Source organism: Channa argus, chromosome 6, assembly GCF_033026475.1.
Source record: "Channa argus isolate prfri chromosome 6, Channa argus male v1.0, whole genome shotgun sequence".
Taxonomy (NCBI): domain Eukaryota; kingdom Metazoa; phylum Chordata; class Actinopteri; order Anabantiformes; family Channidae; genus Channa; species Channa argus.
Genome location: NC_090202.1, coordinates 11,056,516 through 11,083,988, shown reverse-complemented (window position 1 = coordinate 11,083,988; position 27,473 = coordinate 11,056,516). Strand labels below are relative to the sequence as shown.

Below are 27,473 nucleotides of genomic sequence, written 5' to 3'. Positions count from 1 at the left end.
TGATGTCCAGTCAGGCGGGCAGGACCCTGTCCCCAAGCAGTTGTTCACCAGTTTGATCTACAGCACGGTCACCTTGTCCACCCACTTACAACAAAGCTACAGAACATCCAAACCCAATTCACAAAACATCAGGGGAAAGGAAGATGAATCATCAGGTCAATATGTCCGGGCACCCTTCTCTCACCTCTGTGCAGCGTCCCTACAACACTTAACCTTCAATGTCCTGAAATGCCTGAAATGGATGGAGAATCCAAAGGATGAGACAAAATTCTGTGCTCATCCACCACTAGGTACTGCAACTCTATTATTCGCATATTGGATATGTATGCAAAGACTCTAGCTAATTAAAGGCCTTCTGTTGTGTGTTGCTGGGAGCTTCCAAAGTGTAAAAGTTTAAGAAACAAGAACAGAACAAAAGCTACGAAACAAACACTGTCTAAGCCTCAACTTTTAGTATTAACACATTCATGAGCACATAACTGTGGCCATCTACACACACATTGAGTGCTGTCTTGTACAGCAAAGAGGTAGCATCTTTTCAAAACCCAACCACATACAGTGTACTGGAAGTATATAGTACATAGGAAAGCCTCATGAACAAATCTGCCTGGTCCAGATTTTGGACATTTTTATCTTATTGGAGATATATTGCTTTGAATATAAAGCCAAGTGGTGATCAGGAGGTGACTCCACTAATGTAATTACACTAGTAAACTTAAGAGACAGTAGAAGATTTGGTGTTGTTACAAATTCCAAGTAATGTTTGTGTGGTTAGCCTTTAATTCTTATAGATATCATTAGACTGTGAGGTCTATACATATATAAACACTTGAGTAATTATTTATAATCACAATTTAATTTATTAAAAGGTAGGTTTTCTGAATAAAATTCTAATATGCAAGTTTTTATTGGCCCAAATCCAAGTCCTTTAATGTGGCTTTATGCCCATGCTGAGTCAGGTCAAAATTTAAACAAATATATTTATTGTACTATAACCAGCTGATGATATTGTTTAAATAGGGATATATGACACACCAGCCACCAGCACTAGTCAGACCCATATTGCAGCTCGAATCAGCAACCACTCTGATTAGCTCTTCAGCTTAGCAAATTAGTGCACAAGAATCCCTTCCTCTCACATAAGTGCGGAAAATGCAGGGATACAAGCTCATCCGCATCAGCTCTCATCTTTGTTGTGTATTGAAGCGCCACTTGGATCAGCAGCTGGTCTTCATTGACTTGGTGTGCCAGAGCCTTTACAGGCACTGTGTCTGATTCAAGTCAAATATAACGTGTCAGTGTCTGTGAGCAGCTCACACTTCAGAAGGGACAGAAGAGAATACCCAAAGTTAACACCTGAAGCAGTAGAGAAAAAGTAAAAAAATGGACGGGCATTTGAGCGCTTTTAATTTAGCCAACCTTTTAACACAAAATGTGCGAGAATTGGCCCCAATATGAATCTTTGACAGTCTACAGTTTGACTGGGTGAGTGACATAAAATACAAAACATGTGGACAGCTGGAAAACTAAGCCAGAACTAGGACTGGGCGAGATGGAGTTTTCAGTGTAGGATGATTTATGATTTTTTTAAAAACGTTTTTATTAAAAAGTAAACGAGGAAAACACATGAGCAAGCCAAATTGCACTGCCTTGCTAAATCGCATGTGACAATAAATCTTTTGATTCTTAGTTGAAGCATATAAATACATTTACTAAAATACATTGTTCCCCAGTAACTAAGGCCAAAGGTGCAATAATAATTGATTAAAAAAAGAAATTAATTAAAGAAAAACATCACTAGAAAGTCTGTTCTCTTTTCACATATTGTAAACACTGTGAAGAAGAGAATGAAAAATAATGCCATTCATAGCAATTACATACATGGCTATGAACCCTTAGGTACCCTGACAGAGAGTGACCCACTCTCTGTCAGGTCCCTGAATGCACCAGTGCAGCAGCACACTCACACAGTAATAGTTGCTTACAGGAGGCTAATGCTTTGGCTCTATGGAGACACAATGACTCTCTTGTATTGTAAAGTCTACACAAAAAGACAAGCAACAGAGACAGGAACTGAGATGTCTGACATTTCTGTATTTCTGAGGTAAATTGACTTTTCATTGGTTTTTATTTCAGAATCCTCACCTGCTGCAGCTACCATTACTGGAGCTTGTTGACTGAAACCAACACACATGCATGTGTCGCCACGGAAACGGCGACAGTGTAAATTACTGTTGTAACTCAAGAGAACTGCTGGTGATGCCATTAAGGGGCAGCAGCACGACTAACAATTTTTTTGATTGTGGCATTTTTCATAGTTAAAAAAACAATTGGAAGTAATTTAATAATCACCCATCCAATAGGCACTTTTCTCACATTGTCCCAAAATTTGGCTCTTTGTTAAAGCTGATAAGGTTTTACCAATAGAGAATAGACTAAAACAAAAGCTGTTTTACAAGCTTTACAAACCTTTCAGTCCTTTTTTCACTGGCGCTACAATTAACCCTACGGTCATATCACTGCCCATGATGAGAACAGAAGGCAGCTTGGAGCTTTCTAATCCTTTTCCTTCTATCACAGTAAACCCCATACCATCTGTGCAGTATAATCTTAACATTGTGGAAAGGATCTTGACATGCCTCTAATGAGGTGTCAGAGGGAGGAGGCAGAGCAAGGTGCAGGGCATACACTTGCCTACATACCTGTACCAAATGAAGTGTTACCCTGATCAAGAGTCACACTTCACACAGTCAACCCCATCATCACTTCTTTTAATTACTTTAATTACTTACTGTAAAGATGCTCAATGCATTAGCATATGTCCTAACCTTTAATGACTGCATTTACATGCACTTTGGAGTCTTCAGACAACTTATGAGAATATTTCTAATATCTACTGATACAAAAATATTTGATAAATTAAATCAAAATATAAATTCACTTCATCTCCTCAGGGACAGTTGTTAAACTCATTTCAGATTATGCTTCAAATGTGAAAGAGGCTTTTCCACAAAAACTAAGTACGAGACAGATAAAAATGAGTATAGACAGTCATGAACTACTTGCTGATGAATTCAATAAATTAAAAAAAGCAATCACACTTGTTACTATGGATACCATTCAATACTATAATTTTGTTGGAAAGCCTGTCACGTGGTGACATGTAAACACTGAGACATACTTGGTCAACTATTAACAGAAGTACCAAAAAAGAAACGTATGCTCAAAATGCAGTTAGTAATGTTTCTATTATGCTTAACATGCAGCGGGTCAAGAGTAGCAGACTCAATTCTGACAAGTTTTAGAATATGTAGAGCAATGGATTATTTTTTGCACATAAAAGTACAATAAGCAATATATATACAGGGGTATGTATGTATGGCCAATAAAAGTATATTTACTAATTTAGCATTGTTGACATCAATAATAAGTTATACTACTCGGCCTATGTTTTACACTAGGTCCTGCAATGGACAAATTGAAAGCAACCATTAAATGATCCATTGAAAATGTATGATAAAAGTTCAAATAACAGAAACTTTTTAACAGCCTCCACATTGTTGTGTACGGCTGCACTTTTTTTTTTGTCCGTCCGGCTTATCCCGTGAGTTCAGGGTCGCCACAGCAGATCACTGTCCACATATTGATATGCCCTTCCTGACGCAATCCTCCCCAATTTCGACCGGGCTTGGACCGGCACTGCACAGCTGTGGATAGGAATGGGTTGGACAAAGTTCAGCGTCTTGCCCAGAGGCTTCAACGTATAGCCGCGACCGGGGATCTACCGGGGGACGAGGGTTAGGTACACATGATTTTCAGACATCTAGTGAAAATGTTAATTATCCCAAACTTTTTGGATGTCTTTTGTAAGCGTTAAACATTTTTAAGTTTTAGTGGAGTTGACAGACCACCTTTTTGAGAGCACCTCACATAGAGGCAAAATCGTCTGATAAGTTTACTAGTTAGCATATTGGTGACATTTAAAAACATTTATTTGTAAAACAGTGAGAAAACTGTTTTACTACTTTTAATATTAAACAAGGCAAGGCCATATGGCTGTGGCTGTTTAATATATGTTTACTAAAAATGTTGAGGCACCTTCGATCAGCTGTGGCAGAGTTTGGTCTTTCAAAGGTTTAAAGACTGTCTGTGTGTTTGTAGCTGCACCTCCCAATTCTTTTTTACTGGTAATAGCATCGATCAAAGTTAAAAGATCAGCAAATTGTGAAGACACTCCACAATACACACAATAGTTTCTAAACTTTGATAGGACCACAGATGTTTTGCCTAATTTAAACTGCTTAAACGCTTCATCTGTAGCATGAATCCACATTATTAATGCTTCGTGAAGTTATGATAAAATTAGTAAGAGATAGGACAGCATCAAATAAAAACTAAAATGACCTGGTCTCTAGGTCACGTAAAGTCTGAGATTGTGGACACTGTAAGATCAAAGTTCTACAATTAAATACGGTTTTAACCAATTTGTGGCGGAGCAACATACGAAAATCAATATTTAGCCACAGACCATAGATCTGCAAAGAAATACACCTCATGTTCCTGTTGCATTTTGTCTTTTTCCAACTTATTTCTTCTTCTATTATCAATTCTGAAATACTTAGTCAAGTCAATTTTGAGTCAAATCGCGATGACACAGCTAAATCAATATATCATGCAGCCCTATTATTGTCTGTCTTTCTATTGTCTTTCATCAACCTACAATTAGACAGGCCACCCATCCTATAAAATACAGGCCTGTTCCAATAAAATGCCCCATACTGAATCAATAGGAGACAGGATCTGGCATTTTAGAGACAGCCCCATGTTGCTACTGCATGTGGCCATTATCTCACATACTATGTCTCCCTTCACAACAAGATAACTGCAGGTCTGTTCAATGCTGCAGTTCAGCGGACTGTTACTGGCTTGTTTTACATTACAATAACAAAGTTAAAAAGCCTAAAAGAGCCTAAAGTTTCTCCGCTCTATGCACCATTTGTTTCAAACAGAACAACTTCAATGTTCCTGTTTCAAGAAGTTTTAAGTCTGAGCAGATAAGCGCTCAACATCATTAGTGTTGTCAATTGTTTAATACAGATGTTTAGAAAAATGATGGTTGTATAAATGTTTTGAGATGTTTAGCTAACTACCTCTTTACTTTAGCAGTTACTCTAGGGACATTAAGTCAGTGGTTGCCTAGTAAAAAAAAGTAACAACAAGCTCCTTTTTTAAAATTGTGTTAATTTAACGACAATTTTACATTTTGTAACCTGACAATGTCTTCTGTTTAAGCCTTTAGATAGTATTTGCCTGTCTACGCTGGGTAGGGACCTACATGGCTAATTTGCATCAAACAAATATATCATGAAGGCCATTACTAGTTATTTATCCTTCATTTCTGATAGCGAAGCAGAGCTATTCCTGTCAGTGTTATTGTCTATTTTTAAATTGTAGGCCTATTTCTATTAGAACAGTTGCCAACATAAGGTGGGTGTGGGGTTGGTTTAGAGCCTGGTGACAGGCAGTGGGTATGAGAAAGAAACAGAGAAAATGTAAGTGCAATGCATGTGCTAAAGAATGGCATTAAATGAACTGCCACACATCAATTAAGGAAAATAACAAAAAAGTCCAAAGCTAAAGCTTTGATGATTTACATGCATTAATGTGGTACAGCTTTTACATTTGATGTAATCTTGGCAATATTCAACAATAAAAAGACTATGGCCATACTGTATCTACAGCAAATGCATACAGTACAAAGAAAAGGAGAAAGACGGGATTGTTACACTACGAGACAGGCCAACAGTGATGTGACCTTTAATGTATTGTACTGCCCGTATAGAAGCAACTACCTGGTATAGAAGCAGCTACAGCAGTGGCTGCAAGCACTACAGAAGTGCAGAACATCAGGGTTTGGTAATCTCTGTCTGCAGTCTCCTTTTCTTCTTCCTCTGCTCTTCTAATCGATACCACAGCACACACCACGTTCGAAGAGGATGCTAGTCCACTGATCCCAATCTCCACCATTCTACAGATAAGCCCAGTACAGGAAGGACAGTACAATAATTACCTCAACAAATTTGTCAGCTTTCAACTCTTTTTTTTTAACATAACTCATTAGGCTAATTAAGATAGTAATAGGGAGAAGAGAAGATCAGAGAAAACCGGCTATGTCTAGTAAAATTAGAGCAGCTATTCTTAACACAGATAGCACGAGACAAAATGCCACTTTACACCAACTGTTGACAAGTATCTTTCTCTGTCAACAGAGGCCATTCAAACTCCAATCTTCCACTCTCTCTGCTTTGGAAAAAGGCATGCAAATGGTAAAATGTATCATTCAAGTTTTTTCATCCAAACATTTTCTGTTTTGTTTGTTGTGTCTTGTTCAAACTCGATCACTAGTCCTACAGGTCCTGCCCACTGTATATATAGATAAAAATGATGTGTCTTGGTAAGGCAATTTGTCTGTATTTTCCTCAAAACTTCTAGAAGTCGTGAAAATTAGGTATCAGGCAGCAGCTTTGTACTTCCATAGGCATTTGGCACAGGAAATACTGTGCCACTTTTTTCCTGCCGGAAGGATGGCCGTCTCACCAGTAGATATGGCAAAAAGAATCACAGTATTCACATGCTCAGTACATAGACCGATCAGCCACAACATCATGTATAACTATACAAACTAGATCAGTCCAATACAACAACTCTACCATGGGTTCTACGTTTACACATAAAATGTCTAATTGTTTAAGTAATATGGTCAGAAAGGGGAAAATTCCACTATGTGTTTTTATTGTGGTCATAATGGGCACGATATTAAGAGGTGTTCTAATGTTTTGGACCCCTCGGTCATTACAATAACATGTACCACAAAATTGTCGTTGTAATGAAATGCCCTTCTGTACAACCTCACCACCTTCTGTGACCTCTTTAATAAACAAAGTATACTTATCACAGTTTTAACTTCAAAACTGGAAAATTATTAATCTTGTAAAAGCAGCATTTATGACAGAGTTGCTGTAATAATAGCATTAGATTGAAAAATAGATTTTTTTTTATGAATAGGAGCCCAGTTAGTTATTAGCACAGTGATATAGTGATGGCTTCATGCAGACCATGAAGAGAAATAATCTGTGCATTGTCAAATTTCATGCTTGAAAAGGTCAGGAAAGATGTTTCTGTAATGATAAAAAATCTCATCCAGCAGAAGAGGTAAGTAAATGTGCATGAGTGAAGGGGTGTAGATTTGAAATGGGGCACATTCTGTGGACTAACTGACAAGCTTAAGCAGCGAGACTACAATTTCCTAGTCTCGTCCCCTGGCAGGTTACATTCTGTGATCATGAACACACAATACAGGTGTGAATACTGTATGTGTTCTGTGCACGTGTTCTACAATTTCTTTCTTTGCATTCTGACCAGACAGGTGAAGCAGGTGTTTACAACATGTTGGAGCTGTGCATCTTATAAAAAAAAGGTTCTATCACCTGACTACAGTGGTGGTTGAATAATAGAAATATCATCGACACCCCAACTTGCTTGCTTTTAATCCTCCGGATGATTTAGGACAGATCAGCGTGCTGCACGCGCAAGCTCACGCACATGATTCGGACATTGTACTATGGGGCTTGAAGGATAAAGTCGGTATAATGTCAGGGGTATCTCACTCTGACATTTGCATTCACACATGTACCCCCCCGACCAAGTCAGAATACCAGTGCATGTCTGAAAGCAGCTCAGGTTTTCCAAAATGTTAGTTTGCACTATTTTTATGAGTGCATGGTCTTAAATCTAGTCTACATAGTACAGCCTACCTTTGGTTACGACTCTCCCGTCAGTACATTCTTGACTGTACTATTTTTGCTCCTTTCTGATCTCGATCGCTTTAATACACTTTTTCTTGAAATCTAAAAGAAAGGGCCACAGATTGACACTTCGCACCTTTTACACAGGACTATTCCCTCTGCTCATATCTGTGCAATTCATATATTGAAAATAAAGTGAGAACAGAGTTTTGAGGTCAACTGAGCTCATCAAATCTAAAATGGTATTAACAGCCAAACTGTCATCTGCTGTGCTCATCAGAATAGAATGAGTTCACAGATTACACACAGTCCTAGGGCATTTGATTCAAGTTCCCTGATGGAGTTAGTCTCTCTTCTCCCTTCCAAATCTATCCTGTACCTATGTAACCCCTGAAGAGGCTAATATCTGAATACTGATTTATTCATTTCCCAAGTCAAAAAACAATAATGAGCAATAATCCCAAGGACATCCTCCTTGATCCACAATCCCCCTTACATCTCTTATCAGCCCCAGCCTGAAGAACAGGCCAGGACATACTGCCTCTGCACCTGGGATATGACACTTCCCCACTGCCGCATGTCAATCAAGCTGAAAGGTGCATATGTGCAATGACTCAAGACTTCCACTAGCCAATTAAAAAACTGTTAAGCCATATAGTGTGCACAGCACATTGGAGGGTCTGAGCAGAAATAGTGGGGTGTCACAGACATACAAGTTAATCTTGACAGCTACTATGGGGAGAGGGAGAGACAGCTCTGCTGCTCTAAAAGACTGAAGGAGAAAGCAGCAGCAGCTCATTTCTAGCAATCTGGGTAAAAACATTTAGTCAAATTCCTAAAAAGAAGGACATTATGTAGAAGAGAATATGCAAAAAGAAAGCAGATAAAGAAAAGCAGTAAGTAGAGAAACAGCCTGTACAAGTTTCAGTGGACTAGGAGACCGTTTAAAGACACTAAAATTGCTGAATAGTCGTTGAGAGCTGTCTCCCCCAAATAATCCGAATGAAAAAGCAAAAAAAGAAAGAGAGGTGCATGGCAGGGAAGGACCATTCCGAAGAGCAAAAAGGATAATAGAAAAAGGTCATATGTACATTTCTTTAAATTATTAACATAGAATAATTTAAAAAGAATTATTAACATGGAAAGTAACAGAAAAATTATTAACATAGAAAGTATTTTTTTGAATTTTCTTCCTTTTTTGTTGTCTATAAACAACAAAAAGGGAAGATCATTTTATTGTGGCAAACAAATCTCCTTCAGTCAACATGAACTACTCTTTTGTGAACTGCTTTCAAGACAAGGATAAGTCATGATTTTTTGTTGTATGCATTAAGTTTGCAGTTGAGAAACACAATTCATAGCATCCACTGTACTACTCAGATTGTTTTACTGTGGCCAAGTAGAGGAAAGCAAAGTTCCAATCTCTATTTTAAAGAACTGAAGGGGGAATAAGAGTTGGTCTGGGGTGTTAGAAAGGGCACAATATAGAACAGAGAGGTTGGATCTTTCCTTCATCACTATGAAATTTTCATTTTGATAAGAAGAATACTGATGTTTGACAAACTCCACATTGAGAAATCAAAGTGAAGTGCAAAGAAACCAGCCGCACTTGCTGGCATACAGGCCAGATAAGGGGAATTGGGAAAACACAGAGGGTTGGTTCACAAGATGGAGAGCTTTAGGAGTCATTTACCATGATCAATTCTAACAATGATCATATTCTGCATGCACCAGTGAGAGAAACAGTTAAACAGAGTTAAATAATATAATGGTCTTCAGGGCTGAGACCTGATGCCTAAGTTTTTGCTGAATCAATAATCATAGACCATTTGAAGGAAAAGAAACAGAAAGTGTCTCAGTGAGGTGCTGGGACACCACAAACTATTATAACAGCCCTACTGCTGCTTGGTCTAGATTCTTTGAGTCTAAGAATCTATAAACCATTGAATCACAACTTGGAAGAAGCTTCTAAATTTGGTGTTTTAAAGGACACTTTCACTCATATTGAACTTCCCTCTAATTTCCCTATATTAAAATATCTCTTAGGGGCAGATGTAGCTCAGTTGGTAAGGCAGCTGTCCACGGACCACAGGGTCAGTGGTTCAAGCCCCAGTCCCAGCTATATGTTGAAGTGTTTCTGGGCAAGACACTGAACCTCTAACAGCCTATTCCCATCCTGTGCAATGCTGTTCCAAGCCCGGTAGAAATTGGGGAGGGTTGCGTCAGGAAAGGCATCCAGGTTAAGAACTGTGCCAAATCAACATGCAGACAATGATCTGCTTTGTTGAACCTGAATTTGCAGGATAAGCCAAAAGGACAAAAATAAATAAAATATTTCTCTATTTCTAGCTGAAGAGAGGAACCTTAAGTTCAAAATATGTCATATTGTTGCTCATGCTATAGAGTTTGTAATCATAGTCAACCTGCTTTTCCTCCTAATGATGAAAATGTCAGAGGAACGTTTAAAATCATTAATATTCCCCTTTATGTATGGTGATCAGTGGCATAAAGCTGGGTGATAAATAATTTGATTGATCAAATTTGTGTTATTCAACCATTTATAATCGAAAAATCAAGTTAAGTAATTCTTCTGCCGCCATTGGTGTGTGTGTGTGTGACTGTGAGTGCGAATGGGTGAATGAGAAGCAGTGTGAAGTGGTCAGTGATGTTTTTTTTATCAATATGGCACATATTGCCCTACCGCGAATAAAGTTTAAATAAATCTATTTCTTTTATTGTAATCAACCTTTGTTATACTATGTAATCTTATGAGACTAAAAATATATTTTTGGGAGAGTCCTGGAGTGTCGTGAACTCACATAGACAGAATAAAAAAATCTATTTAAATCATGAATTGATCAGAAAACCAAAAAAAGGCTACATCATCCAGCTCTACAGTGACATATTGCATATATTCTTCTGCACTTTTCTTAAGATTTTCCTTTAGTTTAACACAATTACAAGGTTTTTAAGACTTTTTTTCTAAAACTGCCCCTGTGAGATGAACAAGATTTAATAGCTCCCTAACATAAAAACATTTGCATAATAAATCTGTTTATCTAATGCTTACATTTCCTGTTGTTTGGTGCTGTTAAATCAGAAATGAAAATGTATGTATGCTGAGACTTCCTCCAGGTTCTTAAACAATTGTCTAGTTACACAATGCCTGACCATACTTGGCATTTACTACTGCTACTACTCCTGAGTTGTTTTTTTGTTTTTGTTTTTTTATCTTGAAGCCACTGGAATCTCATAATAAAAACATCTACCATCTATCTCCAGCTACATTCATGGCTTCACGTTAGAGAAAAGAAAATTTTTTTGAGGCATCATGTTAGCATATGTCTACCCTTTGGACTTTATCCTGGTCTAACTAAACAATAGCCAAGGTCTGGAAATATGACATGGTGTAATTTCACGGTGTTTCATTATTAATGAATTTAAAGATACATTTACATTTTATGGTTCATCACCAGAAAGACACAAAGGGGTAGGTAGAGACTGGCTGCTATGGCAACAAGTTTTGTACAGCCAGGATAGTGCTGGATAAAAGCTATGGAAAGTTATTCCCCAGGCACAGTAAATTATACTCCCTTTACACATTACAGTGTGGTTGAAAAGCAGCTTCTTGAGAGACAATGTAACATCAAACAGCAGTGTGCTATTATACTAATTAAACCAAACTGTGTTCATCTAAAAAGTAATCTCAGGTTATTTAGGCCTGCTATGAAAATTTGAGAATAATCATAAATGATCACTTTTAAAAAAGTGAGCAATATCTGTCCAGGCCACTTGCATATACTTTATTAGTTTACAACTTTAATGTGTTATTGATTTGCAGTAGTGAAAGTCTAACCTGCCTTGTAGCATAATAATGAGGGCATCCAAGAGACCATTTATCTATGTCACCATAGTGCAAAAGAAAATTAGACAACTCTCTGACCCTTATACATTAGCCAGAGACTAAGGCCATATCTTTGAAATCTACCCTTATGTACATGAACTAAAGAGCTTTGTGTAAATGGTTGCCAGCTGCCCGACACAATGCACTGCTTTAGTTTGCCTTTTAAAGAAAACAATCGATATGCCCCCTCAATTGTAGACTGTGGTACATGAGAAGGAAAATTAATTTTAAAATGTTTTAACCGTGAGGTAATGTGACTCATCACAATTTTAAATAATACCATATGTAAGTGTTTCACTCTTATAAACAAGTTGAATAATGTTCTTTATTTCACTGCTTAGTACAGCTATACTTACATTAGGTCAAGGTAGTGCAACTCCAGAGAATCCTAAGGTGGTCTTAATCTGTAGAAACCGTTGTTTCAATTGAACGTAAATCACTTTAACACACACTCACTGGCCACTTCATTAGGTACAATCTAATACAATTAATACGGCAACTTAGTTTGAAATTGTCAGAAAGGTGTATGTTTATTATTGAGGTCATTCTGTAGTGCATTGAATTAAGAGTGGCTCAAATGTTTTGGCATCTTTGTTAGTTTTACATGGTCTGGTAAAAGTAGAATTCATGGCAGACCTACTGTATCTGATTGCATTACATTGTACAGGTGTAATTAGTGTATACTGTCATAAAAGTAAATGTAAATGTTAAACAGCAGCTCAGATCAGCTGTCGGTAATGTTAATTCTACATTTTAAACTGATTACATATAAACTGATTATATATTATCTAAATGTATAGATATATACACAGAGAGAGAGAGAGCGAGAGGTATCAACTGTAACAAGCAGAGTAACAGTTCAGCCCCAGACAGAGTGACACCTCCTCTCTAGTAAATGTGAATCTCCTAGGTTAAATCTTTGCATCGTGTCAGTAAATCAGTAACCTATTTGATGCAAGTAGATGTTGGACTATAATGTGTGCCAAAGTCAGTAGGCTGGTATTATAAAAATGCTAACAAATAGCACACAATAAATATTTTTACAATTATACTGCAAGTTTGGCAGAAATACTTGATAAACTTAAGACTACAGCAAATTTAATGTGGTACCCTCCAACCCCCGCTACCCCAACCCCAGTCAGCCACCACTGCAGGTATTATCAAATTTCTGTGTGAAACAACGTAATATCATCTCTACAATGATATTAAGTTACATTGCTATGTGTCTGTGGTGTGTCCTTCTTTCTATTTTTTCTTGACCAGAGACCGGTCACTTGCAGGTACTTTATTTATGGCAGCTTGCATTCCACATGTTCTTTCTCTCGTTTATCACTGTCTAAACAGTTGACAAATAGTAGAGTAGATATGGATCATCTTAGTGAGATGAACTATTGCCAAAGACGCACGGCGCACACATGCACTGGCAAAAATGTCCTCAGAAAAAATTGGAAAAATAATAAGCTCAAGTGCAATCACATACACTCTACTGAAGGTCAGTGGTTCTCAATGATCATGCTATGATCATTTTGGTTTGCAACTGTGCCAAAAAGATAAACGGCAAGCAACTTCGGCACCAAGGACAACTCTGTGGAGGCCATTCGACTCCTATCTCAAATGATTTGCTTTTACAATGGGACAACTGCAATCACTGTCTATCCTTCTCATACATTTTCAAAACTGCTGAAGTGTATCTTTTGTGTGCTGTTCGGATGTCACATGTCCTGTACAAATTCCCCCAAACCTAAATGACTTGTCTTTACATTATATTGTCATTAGTTGCTGAGTTCATATTTCAAAAGCCATAGGGTGGATTTGCAGTAGCTGGTTAACCTTCACAACTTTGGGAAGTGGGGCTCCCATGTCCAATCCATCACAATATTTTTTTTGTCCTTTCGGCTTATCCCGTACATTCAGGGTCGCCACGCCGGATCATTTGTCTGCATGTTGATTTGGCTCAACAACGGATGCCCTTCCTGACGCAACCCTCCCCAATTTCTACCGGGCTTAGACTGGCACCGCGTGGCTGGGCATGGGGAAAGTGCTGTTTGGGGTACCAAACAGCCCCCAACAGCCCATTTCCCCGGTCAGTAGGTGGCCACCTACTGGCCACTCTACCAACTGAGCCACTGCCGCCCCAATCCATCACCCAATCAAGAGCGCAATAAGACCATGAATCTCACTTCACTTTTCTTGTCAGCACACAGCAAATGGCCTTTGCAGACATAATATAATGTTTGCTTAGCCTGGCAGTTATTCAAAATAGAGGGAGAAAACTCTCTTTGTCTTTCTATAATTTTTTCTGTTAGGTCTGACATTCTAGTAACTGTTCCATAGCATGGAAGCAAACAAACAGAACAACAGAAAATAGCTCACTATTGACTATTCACATTTGCATAAATGTCAGTTTTGTTTATAAGTAAAACTTAATGGCTACTTTAACAAATTCCCCTGTACAATCTACTCCAATCCAGTAAAACAGCTTATTACACTGGTATGAAGCTTATAAGGGACCTGCTGCTTTTGCTAAACTTCCCAAGAGCTCATAATTACAGCAGAAGACTCCTCTAACCATTTCCACAGACTGTTCAACCTCCTGTCCTCCAGGAGGTCCTTCAGGAGCCTCAGGACTAAAACCACCAGACTCAGAAACAGCTTCTTTCCCACAGCTGTTACTACTGAACTCTGCCCCCCGCTGACCTCACTCCCCTACACACTCATGACCCCTCCATCTCACACACTGGTCCAAGTTCTCATTCATTTCACTCATTCATGCACTGAATATTATGCATTAGCTTATACACTGTACTTTCAACTGTTGTTTATTCTGTTATGCATTATTCTTAATGTCCATTGTAATAATCGTACAATCTGTACATGCAAATATTTATAGCTTCTTCTGAGACCTGACATCTAATAACACACGATTATCTGTACATCATGTACGCAGTACTCCCATCTGTATATTATTGGTCCACAGCACTTCCACCTCTATATTATTTCAATAGTATTTCTATCTATATATTAATCCATAGTACTTCCTCATATACATTATGCCCATAATATTGCCTATCTTGTACATATTGTAGACACTGTATATTTTGCACTGCTTATTGCACTTCTGGTTAAATATTATACTGCATTTCATTGGCTTGTACTTGTGCATGTGTACTGACAATTAAGTTAATCTAATTTAGAGAACACCTGATGAAAGTTAAATAATTGGGCACCCCGTACAGAGTAACAGTAAGGAATAATAGGTATTCAAGGCAATGGATGAAAATGTCGAGTTCTAGGATGTTCCAAGAACTAACCTTACTTTTAGGATACTCTCAAACTCTTTCTTCCTAAGTTTTTATTCAATCTATCATGGAAATGAATGTCTTACTATAAAATCTCCCTAGCAGTTCATGTTGAGACGCACAATTAAAAGTTCATTGCTCTTTCCAGCTTCTTCAATTTGAAAGTCCAGAAGCCATATCAAAATACAACAGTTCATGTTTGCAGAATAACTCAGTAGGTATTGACTTTGATCGATGCAAAGGTACCTACAAATTAGGCTTCCCTGCAGTGTCCTAGCAGCAAGGTTCTTCTGTAACTGGCCTATGTCTTATTTGTACACACAGCTAGATTTTTACTGCAATGCTGAACTTAATTTATTTTTGACTGATCATATATTAGTTTGACTAAACCTGAATCAATTTAGACTTACTGGATTTTAGACCTCTTTACTACACAAATAGCTCATAAATTTGTCTGTGAGACTGTGGTATGACCACATGGTATTCATTATCAAGGATCAAATTTCCATTAATAATAGTAAAAACCAGAAGATTAGAAGACTACCTATGGGTAAAAGATAGTGTACAGGTGGATGCAAACGATTACATCCCCTTATTTTGAAATGCAAAACGAGTAGTTTCCTTTTTTTTAGGGTTAACTTTGCATCCCCCTATATTGAAATTTCATATGAGGGGATCCAAACATAACATAGTAACAATTCATTCTTGTCTGTCAATTCACACAAATGTTCCTTTATCATCCAAAATAAGAAAAATGTTCAAGGACTGTATAAAAAAAGTTATACTAAAGTAATGAAAATTTAATTTAATTTTTGATAAAGGAAACTTTAAACTAGCTAATTATGCATTCAAGATTATGTTGATTAAAAACATTGTTTTAAAGTTAGTTTTACTCTTTTTGCTATTTCAAAAAAAGGGAGATGTAAACCTTTGCACCTGACTGTACATACACAACTATAAATACAAGTGATTTTTATTTTTCATCCATGGATCTATGCCAGCCAAAACTTCACTGCAGCCTCCAAGGATATGCCCCAAACACTCAACCTTGAAGACTGTCCAGTAATGTTCAGTACAAGAAGATATGAGGAAGGTGGAGAGGCATACCTGAGTGCCATTAGGACGCTGTGTTTATCATATGAAGGACATTGTTATTGTAACCTTGAGCAGATGACTCTACTGGCTATATTAGTATGATAAATATGCTAAACACAACCTATTGACGCAAGGAAGAAAACAATACGCCTGCTCAGCACACAGACAAAACTACTTCAATTTTTTAAATATCCATTTTTAATGTATGCAAGAATGTGTGTAAGAATGCTGCAGTGATGGCTGGCTGAATGAAGAAGGACAGATGCAGAGCACGACAACTGGGTATCTACACGCTTTCAGGAAAAAAAAAAGAGTTTAAAACTGGCGTCTGTCATTATGTTCTTCTCCTCGCTGTAAGGCGAGCAGCTGAGAGCAGCTGATCATAATTAACCTTCCACACAATCAGTCAAGACCTCAGAAAATGATGTCATTCAAATTCTGACAGGTGCACTGTGTACTCAATCATGTACTACACCAGTAAATAAAAGAAATGCATTATGAACGCTTTGGCTTTATATATGCTAACATAAAAATGCCCTTGGATATATTATTTTTTCTAATCCCTGTGTGTGTGTGTGTGTGTGTGTGTGTGTGTGTGTGTGTGTGTGTGTGTGTGTGTGTGTGTGTGTGTGTGTGTGTGTGTGGAGCTCCTAGTGGAGAGGGTAGCTGATGTGCATGTTCTGTGCATTTTCTGTTCCAAAAATGGAGCATGAGAATCATCCAGGTCATTTTTAAGAATGGAATATGGATTTTTTTCAGACTTTGTGTCACTAAGCAACTGTCATTGGAGTGAATTGGCGCTATGTTTCAATCCCGTTTCATCCATTGTTTATTCTAGTCCAGAGGTCAACAAGTAGCTGCCTGTGAGAACAATCTAGCCAATGGCCTAGTCGTAAATGTATGCATATCAGAGGGATTATACACCTAAGTACATTAATAAGTGGGCTATTTTCACATTAAATATAAATTGTAATATTTAAAAAACTAAGTATGAAGTGCAAACGTACTAAAAAACTGGCGCTTGGTTGAACCAACCCGCTGTCAGCAATATCCTATTGTGCTCTTTTGAACCTGTGGATCTGTTTCATAACAAGCAGCATTGGAAATGAGTATACTTTGGAGAGCACAAACAAATAAATAGCACCCAGCAAGTGAGGGGAGCAGGAACAGTCCACCCATCTCAGCAATGGAGTCATGAAACAGAGCATGAAATTCAGGCACAAGAGGCATTTGCACGATATAAAATGGGTAATCTACCAGCATTTGTACCTTCACCAGATGCAGCATTAAAATAGAATCATAAAACTTCACTAATGCCACAAAAATAGAAATCTATCTGACTGAGAATCCAAAATTGCAAACTTCATGCCTTGAACATATGTGATAGCGACATTTACCTGTAGGTTACTCCTCTAATATCTGAACCTCCATCTGACTTGGGAACAGGTTTGCTGCTGGTCTGGGACTTGGACTGGCCCTGACTGTAATGCTTTGATGATGAGATGGATTGGGTAAAGCTGGCTGGACTGCTGCTCTTTTACTCTACGGTATTAAAGCCAAGTAAACATTTGTTATAGGTAGATGATAATCAAAAGAACATTTGTAAAATATGTAAAACATCATCTGCCTATAGCAAGCCAACTATATTTCTTTTTAGAAGAAAGCAGTATGTTTACAAGGTGTGGTTTAAGGTCTAAATGGTAAGTATTGCAATACGATTTTTTTAAAGGTTTGTTACCTTTTGTTGCAACAAAATCATCACATAATACAACAATGTCTTGCCGTTATTTTGTAAATTCCAAATTTCAATGCAAACTTCAGTAGTATAACTGCAGACTTTTGTCAAAATCGATATCCTTCTGCTAAAAGTTGCAGATGGGATAATTTTTCTATTCATTGGGTAGTGTCCTATTAAGGTATATAGGTAAGTTATATTAAATAATATTAAACATGTATTTATTTGTGCATTACAAGCAAGTATAGTCATTCATGTATCTATGCTAATGTAGTGACTAATGCAAACACTTCCATATTTTTTAAAAGGTTTTACTGTAGATTACTCACCTTTGGAAAACTAAATGTGGCTAGTCTAATGCTTATGCGAACACTGAAAAAAAACCAATTAAGTACAAAAGACATTTTAATACCACATAGAATGAAATATAATGTTAATACATGTTTAACAGGCAAAGTACAAAAATTATCACTGAAAATATTAGGAAACAGCAGTCTACAGCATATAATAAATAAGATCCTATTAAGCATTTTAAATACCTATCAAACATTATTCATGAAGTGTTAAGCATTTGAAGATCTGCAAACATACTTTTTTAGCAAGGTTAAATTAATCCAACTAACTGTTTGCATTATCGTCAGTAAAATATTTTTCTTTGCTTTGTTCCAATTGGACAAAAGGTCTGAAATTATATCAAAACCTGTGAGTTTAAATATTGGAGAGTTTAAAATTTAGAGTTTAAGAGTTAGCTAACCCTAAAGCTAGCCGTTAGCTGGGTCTCAAATGAAGCTAATGGGCTAAGTTTTGAGCTAAATCTACGGCTAAACGTTAGCTTTACAGAAACCTAAATGAAGTGGCAATAGCTCAAGTTATCTGCTGTGTTCATCTTCAGAACAACCGTGAATTAAATTAAACTTGGCTTAATAACTTACCTAACTCAAATAACCTGTTTCAAGCAACTTTGAAACTGCCTTTTTGTTTCCCTAAGTGAGAACGCAAGTTTATGATGTGTTTAAAGGCTCTCGGAAAAACTAGCAACCTCCTTGTCGGAAGTGGTCAGTTTTCTCTCGGGTTTTTTGTTTGTTTGTTTGTTTGTTTGTTTTGTTTTGTTTTGTTGTTGTTTTTTTTTTAGCTTTTTCTGGAGATCAGAGAGTGGAGTTCGTGTAGTTGTCATGAAGTTGTAGCCTAACCTCAGCTGTCATTCCAAAAAAGTGGTTTAAAAGCTTTTGTATATTTAACTAACTGTGAGACTAAGCCTATAATTTGTGGAAATAATTGTCCAATAACACAAAATTGTCGTTAATTTAAACACCATAATGACTAATCCCCACATGCTGGTATTTAATCTGGCTTTCTGTGTTTTCTGTGCTAGAGAGGGCTTTGCATTACAGCAGACCCTGTGCACCCTGTTCATTCATGCATGTAGGCGAACCAACATTATCACCATCCCCAACTACTAAGCTGTCTAACTCTTAAGTATTCCTACGAGGCATCCGCTAGCACTTGGCATCAAAAACTGTGTAAAGTGGAATTGCCAAGATGCGGATAAACTCATGAACAGAGCAAATATCTGACTTTTAACAAGACAGACTCAGCAAAACAGTTTGTGTTTATGGATGCAGCATTTATTCATTTTGGGATCAACACAAGGTACTTGAGCTTGCGGAAATGCCAACATCAGCTGGCACCAGTGTGGCACTGACAGCTGCTTAGCCTGCCTCGCAGGTGCCAAAGGTTTTCAATAACAACATTGCTGAAAATGTGAACAAGCAAAGTAGAAACGGTTTTTTTTTGTTTGTTTTTTTTTTATCCAGAAAATTACAAATTATAATGAAATAGTCATTGGTGGGAGCAACTTTAAATCAGTGGGGCATTAAACCCATGAGTAACACATTTAATGTATAAAACAGAAAATACCTCTTATGACTCTTACTTGGTGATAATAATATATTAGATCGGTTGTTTTATTTGTGTTCGTAAAATGTGGCGCACATTTTAAGTCACTACTGCCCCGCTGCACATCCCATTGATCATTTGAGACGATAAATAATCGTCAATGGTTTTCGACCACGCTATAAATATTAACAGTAAAGCCTTTGAATGTGATCACTGGTGCCAAAAAGACACTGAATTGAACCACGGGGTGGTGCCAAAAACGAGCTTTCCAAACACCCTCTATATCTCATTACAACATCACATTCACTACTTCCTTCTTTGTTTCCTTTCAATAAAAACAAATCTGGATAAAGGTCCAGACTCTGAGTCTGAAAAGCAGAGCGTTAAATCAACAGTCAACCACAGGCGACCGGTTATTGCCTTAATGAATTTACACTTGATCTCTCTTACTCCACTTAAAGTAAATACTTAATCACCGGCTCTCCTGTCATCTGTCACGACTAAAACGTCCTCGGCCTCTTCCTCCTACCAGCGAATGATTTGAGCCTTTACTTAGACTGAGAGATGCTCTCCGGTCACTGCCGCCCAGACCGTTTCCATTCAACTCAACGTGCAACAATTAGGCAGCAGCAAGAGTTTTCAAAAGCAACTGGCACATAGCGCAGGGAATTACATCCGACCGAAAGAAATCTGATTAGGTGCCCGGAATCAAAATCACATTGTTCAAAGTATCATCTGTGACAATCACTGTATCAACTTCAGCCGCACAGAGAATCAACAGCCTGTTACAGTCATTGGCGCAGCTCAAACGATACCTTCTACGAATCAACCTTAAACCATTTTACCAAGTTCCCAAATGATGCCATGCAAATTTCGACTTTAGAAACTCAAGTGCCTTACCTTGTTGTATACGTGCTGCGCCTCTCTTAGGTTGAAAAGCAATTCTCTGTTAGTTTGGGACAGGTTTTTTGTGTGTCCACCGCCTGCAAACAGTACGCCGTTTTGCAAGAAAAGCGTAATTGCAATGTAACTGAATTTTCCCCATGTATAGTTGTGTGGATCTTACTCCGCGCCTCCTTCTTAAGGCAGATAGATGGGCAGATAAAATGCGTTACCGATAAGATCAACAGCAGTCCACAGAAATCGGAGCTTTAGAGGATTAAATCATTTCCTTTTTCATGGGGGAATTAGCCAGCCAGTAAATACAAATCATCCACATCGCAAATAGTTGGAAAGAAGAACATCCCTCATCACTCCGTCACCGTAAGGAAAGCAGTCTTTTTCAGGAGAGTTTTATTTTTCCTCTTTAGTCTTCACCCCAATAGCCTTTAAACCCGACAGGCCTGAACTGAAAGGTCGATCTATTAGGCTTATTCTAACGACACCGGTGATGTTGCGCATCCTGCATCCCACTTTCAACTGAGGGAAGAGCGCAAAGAAGAAGCCAGGCAGTGGATTCGCTTTGTGCTGTGCTCCTCCAAACGAGCGGAGCAGTGACACACGCTCTGTACAAAACCTCCTTTACATCTTACCGGAGCAATTGTTGTAGATGAGGTCCTGTACAGTCCTCCGTATCCACTGCGGTCCGGTGGAAAGATGCAGAGCAGACTGAGGTGCGGACGCGAGCTCGATCCTTTCTCTAGCGCGCGCGCACACACACACACGCGCGCAGAGTCACACAGGATTTTGTGGTGGCTTCCTCACATCGTCGCGGACCAGACGTGAAGGGGAAGACGCTCCGGACTCCTGATGCATTTATAGGAGCGGTGAAAACTCTCGATCTTGTTGAACGCGTGAGGCAAAGCTCAACTGACATTAAGGAAGAAACACATATTAAAAACTAATAAGCTGCAGAGCGGAGGGTTAAGGGGCAAAACGTAGATAAACCTATGAGCTCTCTCAGGCAATACAACCACTGATAGAAAAATGTGCAAGTAGGAGCACACCAGTTTACTGCACAATTAAACACGTTTAAAGGATGTGTTTAGGAATGCAGCAACAACCTTTGGAGGCAACAGAAAAAAACACCCCTGAGCACGTGAAAAGTGCTGTAAGGTGGAGAGAAGAGTTCCTACTGACCTTATCCTCAATCAGCCAACAGCCTGCAGACCTGGCTTGCACTTTTACATCTGTCAAGCTCTTTGGGGATTTAATGGGTGAACAATAAGGTCAAACGTCTGCCAGTTGTGGCCTTTGACTTGTTCCTGGTTATCATTTTCAAGCTTTCTTCACACATTCCGCGCACTAATAAAAACTCTAGCTCCTCACCAGTTTCTGATTCAGTGGGACGAAATGATGAGCTGCAGTTAGAGAGGAGGAATGTCCATTCTGAGATGACTCACATACTCAGTAGCAATGGACTTAAATGTCCGTTTAAATACCACACACAAGTAAAAGGTGAAGGCTGACGTAAGTGCTCCTGAAAGCTGTGAAGGGACATCAGACAATAATGTCTTGACATATTCACCTCAGCCCACCGTGGTATCCTCAGTACACCCACCAATCATCCAATTCATGTCATTGCAGTTGAGAGGCTGAGCAGCACATTCAAATGACACTGTAGGGCTGGAAAGAGCATTGCTTGGAGAATTAAAGAGTGATGTCATATACTCGTAGATGGGAGGAAATTAGATGATGGTTTTATTACTTATAAATCCTTTTCAATAGCAAGGTATCCACAGGCATGTGTAGACATAGCTCAGTAAATGTGTGAACTCTGACCATACAAAACATCAAATCCACTCGGCGGTTTTAATGTTGTGGTGGTACACGGGGGGTCAGCATATACAGCATGGCTGACCAGTCTGCAACTACACAGACCGGTAAGATGTGATGTACTATCTTTTCTAACACCACAATCATCCTGACCTCTGTCACCCACAATCACTGAAACCAAACATGAAACCTCCAGGTGGTTTTACTTCTGTGGCCAATGTGCGTGCACTGTAATACACAAATGGGGCGTCAGCGATGCTGAAATGAATTCATGTTAATGTTGTCTTTCAGTGTGTTCTCCATGCTCATCACAACCTGGTACCCACGTTGCCCACAGTGCAACACAACATCTAACTTGTTTGGAGGTTCAGGTACTGAATGTTTGTCGTGGATTATGCAGCCTCATGCCACTAGCTTTAAGCAGAAATAAGGAGCAGGCTGCAGATGTCTGGCAGGATCATTTCTTTCTAACGCTTTCTAATGCTGACTCAGGTGATATCACTTGAGTCAGACTTTACACAGGTCCCTCTGAAGCCAGGAAAGTCTTTACAAGCTTTTTTTTTCATACGGTAGTACTGCTTAAGACTTTAAAACAAACTTTGATGTGTAGAATCAATAGATACATTTAAGAAATTTTGCATAAGATTGACTTCAATTGTTTTTGTAAAATAAAAAAGTGAGGCCCTCCCCAGCATTCAAATGCTTATCTCTGTCCTGTTCCTCACTTATTCACTGAATCATTTTTGTACAGGACCGAAATAAGTAATTGTTTTAAAAAAAAATGCCAACATAATATTTCTCATGCGATGACAAAATAACAAATGGCTTAACTCAACCTGAACAAAAATGTGCATAGAAACACAAAGCAAAAAAATCAATACAACAGTTTATATAATATAAGATAATGAAAATAAAAGGGGCAATATTTCAAAGTTTTTTCGAATTTTTATACTGAAGCTATACTGAGATTTTATGTCCTGTCTTGTATATTAATGCAATACTGTCCACAGGCTGGCTTTTTGCACATGGCACCCCCTTCTGAGACCCCCCCCCCCCCATGATCCTATGATCTTTAATAACTTCCAGCCCATTTCAAAGTTTCACATCTAATCAGAAGCTTCAGAAAAACGTAGCAGACACTAACCATAACATTTTTTCAAGTAAACTTCAATCAGAACATTCTCGTGTCTTTAGAACTTTTTTTTTCTTTTATTAATCCCTTAAAATTTGTGGCTAGGTCTGGTTTCACCACATTTCAGACCTTTAAACCTCATCTGTAGCATCAGTTTCCTTAGGCGAGTCTAAAAACAAAAAGAAGGTGGGTTTTCTTTTTAGCTACTACAGGTCCATGTATTTGCAATGAAACAATACTCGTGAATAAAATCTTTTAAAACTATAGTTTAAGGTCATTGGTAGATCAAGTTTAAAGTTTTGGTTTATAGGCATCAACACAGGAATATTTTAATTGTGGCCTTAATCAGCAGGTGTCAGGACACACAGTGCATCACAGTTTGCTGAGCATGGTGCTACATACTGTAGCCCCAAACTGGTCAGAGTGCTCGCGTTGACACCTGTCCCCCACAACGTTAAGACCGCCAGGTGGTGTTAACGTGGTGGCTTGCTGGTGTAAAGGCACTGTCACTTGTAACAAAGCTCAGTACAGTGGTACATGAACTATCCAAATAGCTACTGAACAGGACTGATTTTCAGTGCTGTGATGCAGCTTGAGAGTGCCTAGAATATGAACGAGCATATCTGATGTCCTATTTCAGGCACAGTCATAGAAGAGTGCATCTCCTGATGTGAAATAGGTCGTTAATGGGGCATGAAAAAAATCTTAACTGTGGCTGAAAATCTGACTTGTGGAATTGGAACATTGACAGCTGCATGGCATTTGCTTAGACACAGCACAGTACACGGTTTACTGAGTACCATCTAGTACTGAGATACATGGGAGAGGTGGAACAAGTCAGTGAAGCAAAATGGAAAATCAGCCATATAAAAATATATGTATTCATAATAATAAGTTGCCTTCAATCCATGTCATCTGAGTGTCAGCCGCCGTCTCTCTGCAATCTGCCACAAAGGAGAATAAACTCTCCATGTCTTGATTTATGTTTTCATGACTACATCTGACTTACCGTAAACAAACCATATTTGAATGAGAGCCACATTGTAATTAGGTATCACACTGACACTGCAGTCGGCATTATTGAAAAAGTCTGAAATCCCTGATGAGCTCCAGCGATGTGTGGGTGGGACGGATGTGAAAAAGGCTGCTAATGCTGAAATGGCAGGACAAGGGTACAGTCACCTCACTATGATGAGGACAAGGGTGCGTGGTGCAGCTCACAATGGATGACACATTTATGCTGAAGTCAGAGAGTGGGTGCATCCCTACTGGTGTATTGATTGAAAGAAGCTGGCAAGGTGCCCTAACAGGGAAATAAATTCCATGATAAGTCAGAGAATGGATTGTCAGCAGTTTCCCTCATTAGCATACAGAGCTTTATTCTATTGACAGCTGTTTTGGCATTGACTCCCGTCTTCACTTGTCAACCTGGGAGGTTTCTTCTTCATGACAGGACTGGTGTGAACACTGAACTTTAAAACCAGAATCACACATTACTCACCAGCATCAGCATTACTCATCTCCGTGAGTAAACATGATCTACTTTCAAACAATGAAAACTAACTAACACTCACCCCCCCACCCACCCCACCCCTACAAACTATAACTCTGTCTGTTGCATAGTTGGCAATGAATATTTTATTTCAAAGACTTCAGATCTGAAACCACATTTTCAGATAATGTAATGCGCCGCTAGTGTCTTGTTCACAGAGAGGGACTGTAGTTGTTTCTTTTGATGCTATAATGTTGCTTCCCTTTGTGGTGCAAATAAATGTAAATTTCCAATGCAGTCGCATTATTCACATATATGATCACAAAACTCAGTGAACCAATCTAGGGGATTTACATTCCAGCTGCAGGAGAACTGAGCGGGGTCGGCATCTAAGATGATGTATTAGTGACACATATTTGTCATAATTGTGATTTCATAATCAGGGTATATGATCAAACGACAAGGTAGAAATAAGCCAAACGGCATCATACGGCACAGACACAGCCGGCGCAGATTTCACAGTTGTTTAGGGATGATCCGATTGAATCACTCTGCTCCTGGTCGGAGCCCAATGGAGATACAAGACTGAAGGTGGTTTTGATACCGTGGCCATATGGACACATCTATACATGTGATCAATACCTATTTAAAGCCCTGAAAACGCATCGATCCAGGTCCACACTCGCATTAAGAATAAACCCTTCATCTTGCCAGCTGCTTGTAGAAACTGAGGTACAACTTTCAGCCACTGGTGGTGTTTCAGGCACAGTGTGGCTGGTAAATATTCATTAGCTATGAATCAGACTAGTGCTGCACTGGTGCAGCGCCGCTGTGTTAATGTGTCAGGTTAAGTGGCGTTCTCTCTGTGTCTCCCTCTACTGCATCACCTTCCATTCCCAAAGGTCCTCCAGTATTTTGCATTGTGTGACCAAGTGTTGCTGTTCATTTTGCATCAGCTAACAGGTTAGATCCCTGTCCTCTCTCAGACCGACAGGAGCCTAATGGCTCTGGCTTGTTTCCAGTGGCCAGAGAGATATGGGAAGACATAACATGAGAGGTGAGAGAAAAAGAAACAGGCTGGGTGATGAAAAATAAAGCAGTGGAAAGGAACTGAGTGACATGAATGTGGAGCAGCTAACCAAGACTCCTTTTCCACGTTAGTGCCAAAGCCAGGCCAAGACAAACACTAATTGTATGTGACAGCTTTCAAAGCAGTCATATAATTAGATGCTGCCTGGATCTGAATTGCATGTGCTACAGTGGATGTGTCTCGTTGTAGAAAGGCAGCCGTTGAGCGTGATGAGTGGCTGATGGGGAAACCCAGGGTTACGTGCTTTGTTTGGACAATTTCGCCGTCACTCGTAGCAAACCATTACCCAGGCACACAGAAGAGCTATATTGCACTCAGCTAAGGAGAATGGGCAGTTAAGTGTTTCTCTAACTCATTCCAAGGAAGGAGAAATGAGCAATGAGACAGGTGGGTACATTTAAGTGACAGTAATAGTTTGAGGAAGGACTCAAATCACTGGTTGTGAGGCATCTGGCTGGCAAGTAGGAGTCTATACTTGAGATGGTACACAAACAGAAAAAACCCTCAGAACGCGCGCGTGTGTGTGTGTATAAGCGAGATCACACGTTAATATATCTGGCTAATTGTAACGGGGGCTGCCTTAGCTGCCCTTTCAGGAGCAAACCATTCGTCAGAAGGTGACTCAAACAGATGCATCTTTGACCCCAAATGAGGAAAGTCAGTTTGAATTTGGGAAGATTCACCTGCAGGTTAACACGCACAGCATCCTCTCCATCTTCATTTCCCTCAGCTCAGAAGTAATTTGGCCCAGGTGTCAATCACCAGTCCTGACTTTATTAAGGGTTAAACAGCACAGATCTCAATTCCCCTTCCTTCATGACTGACTATACATCAGCAGAGTGTATTTCTTTGTAATCAGGCAACTTCATCATAGCCCCCGGCACACAGGGACTGTCAGCAAATGACCTCTATAAACAGTGGGAAATGAAAAGACTATTCCCAAACAGTTATTACCTAAATAAGCTGTCGCTCAGGAACAAGTGCTCCTGCTCCTGAAGGGAAGAGCGGAGTGAAGAATATTGTGTTGATAGGTCAAAATAACTTAACATTTCACAAAAGCCCATATGCTGTAAAAGCTGTTTTGAAATGTGGAAGAACCTTTTATTCAATATTCAAGGTGAAGATGTTAATGCAGGAGAGTAAACGTCTCTCCATCGGCCAGGTCTTAATAAATGCCCTTACGTCACCCCCCTCTGCCAAATAATGCCTTTGTGAACCAGTTTAGCAGGATTAGCAGGGCCTATGACTGGACGCATACTTTGCAGCACCCTTAGGTGAACTTATGCTCCAGTAGGTCGTGAGAGACAGCT

General features: G+C 38.9%; 1 protein-coding gene across 4 annotated transcripts in view; it reads right to left on the bottom strand.

Moving 5' to 3' along the window:
* grik4 (glutamate receptor, ionotropic, kainate 4) overlaps positions 1 to 21,394 on the bottom strand; it is a 262,717-nt gene extending 241,323 nt beyond the window's left edge. For all 4 annotated transcript variants that reach the window (XM_067508672.1, XM_067508671.1, XM_067508670.1 and 1 more), the window contains exon 1: positions 20,635 to 21,394. The gene's annotated coding sequence lies outside the window, so the exon portion shown is untranslated. The remainder of the gene's footprint in view (positions 1 to 20,634) is intronic.
* Positions 21,395 to 27,473: the final 6,079 nt, after the last annotated feature.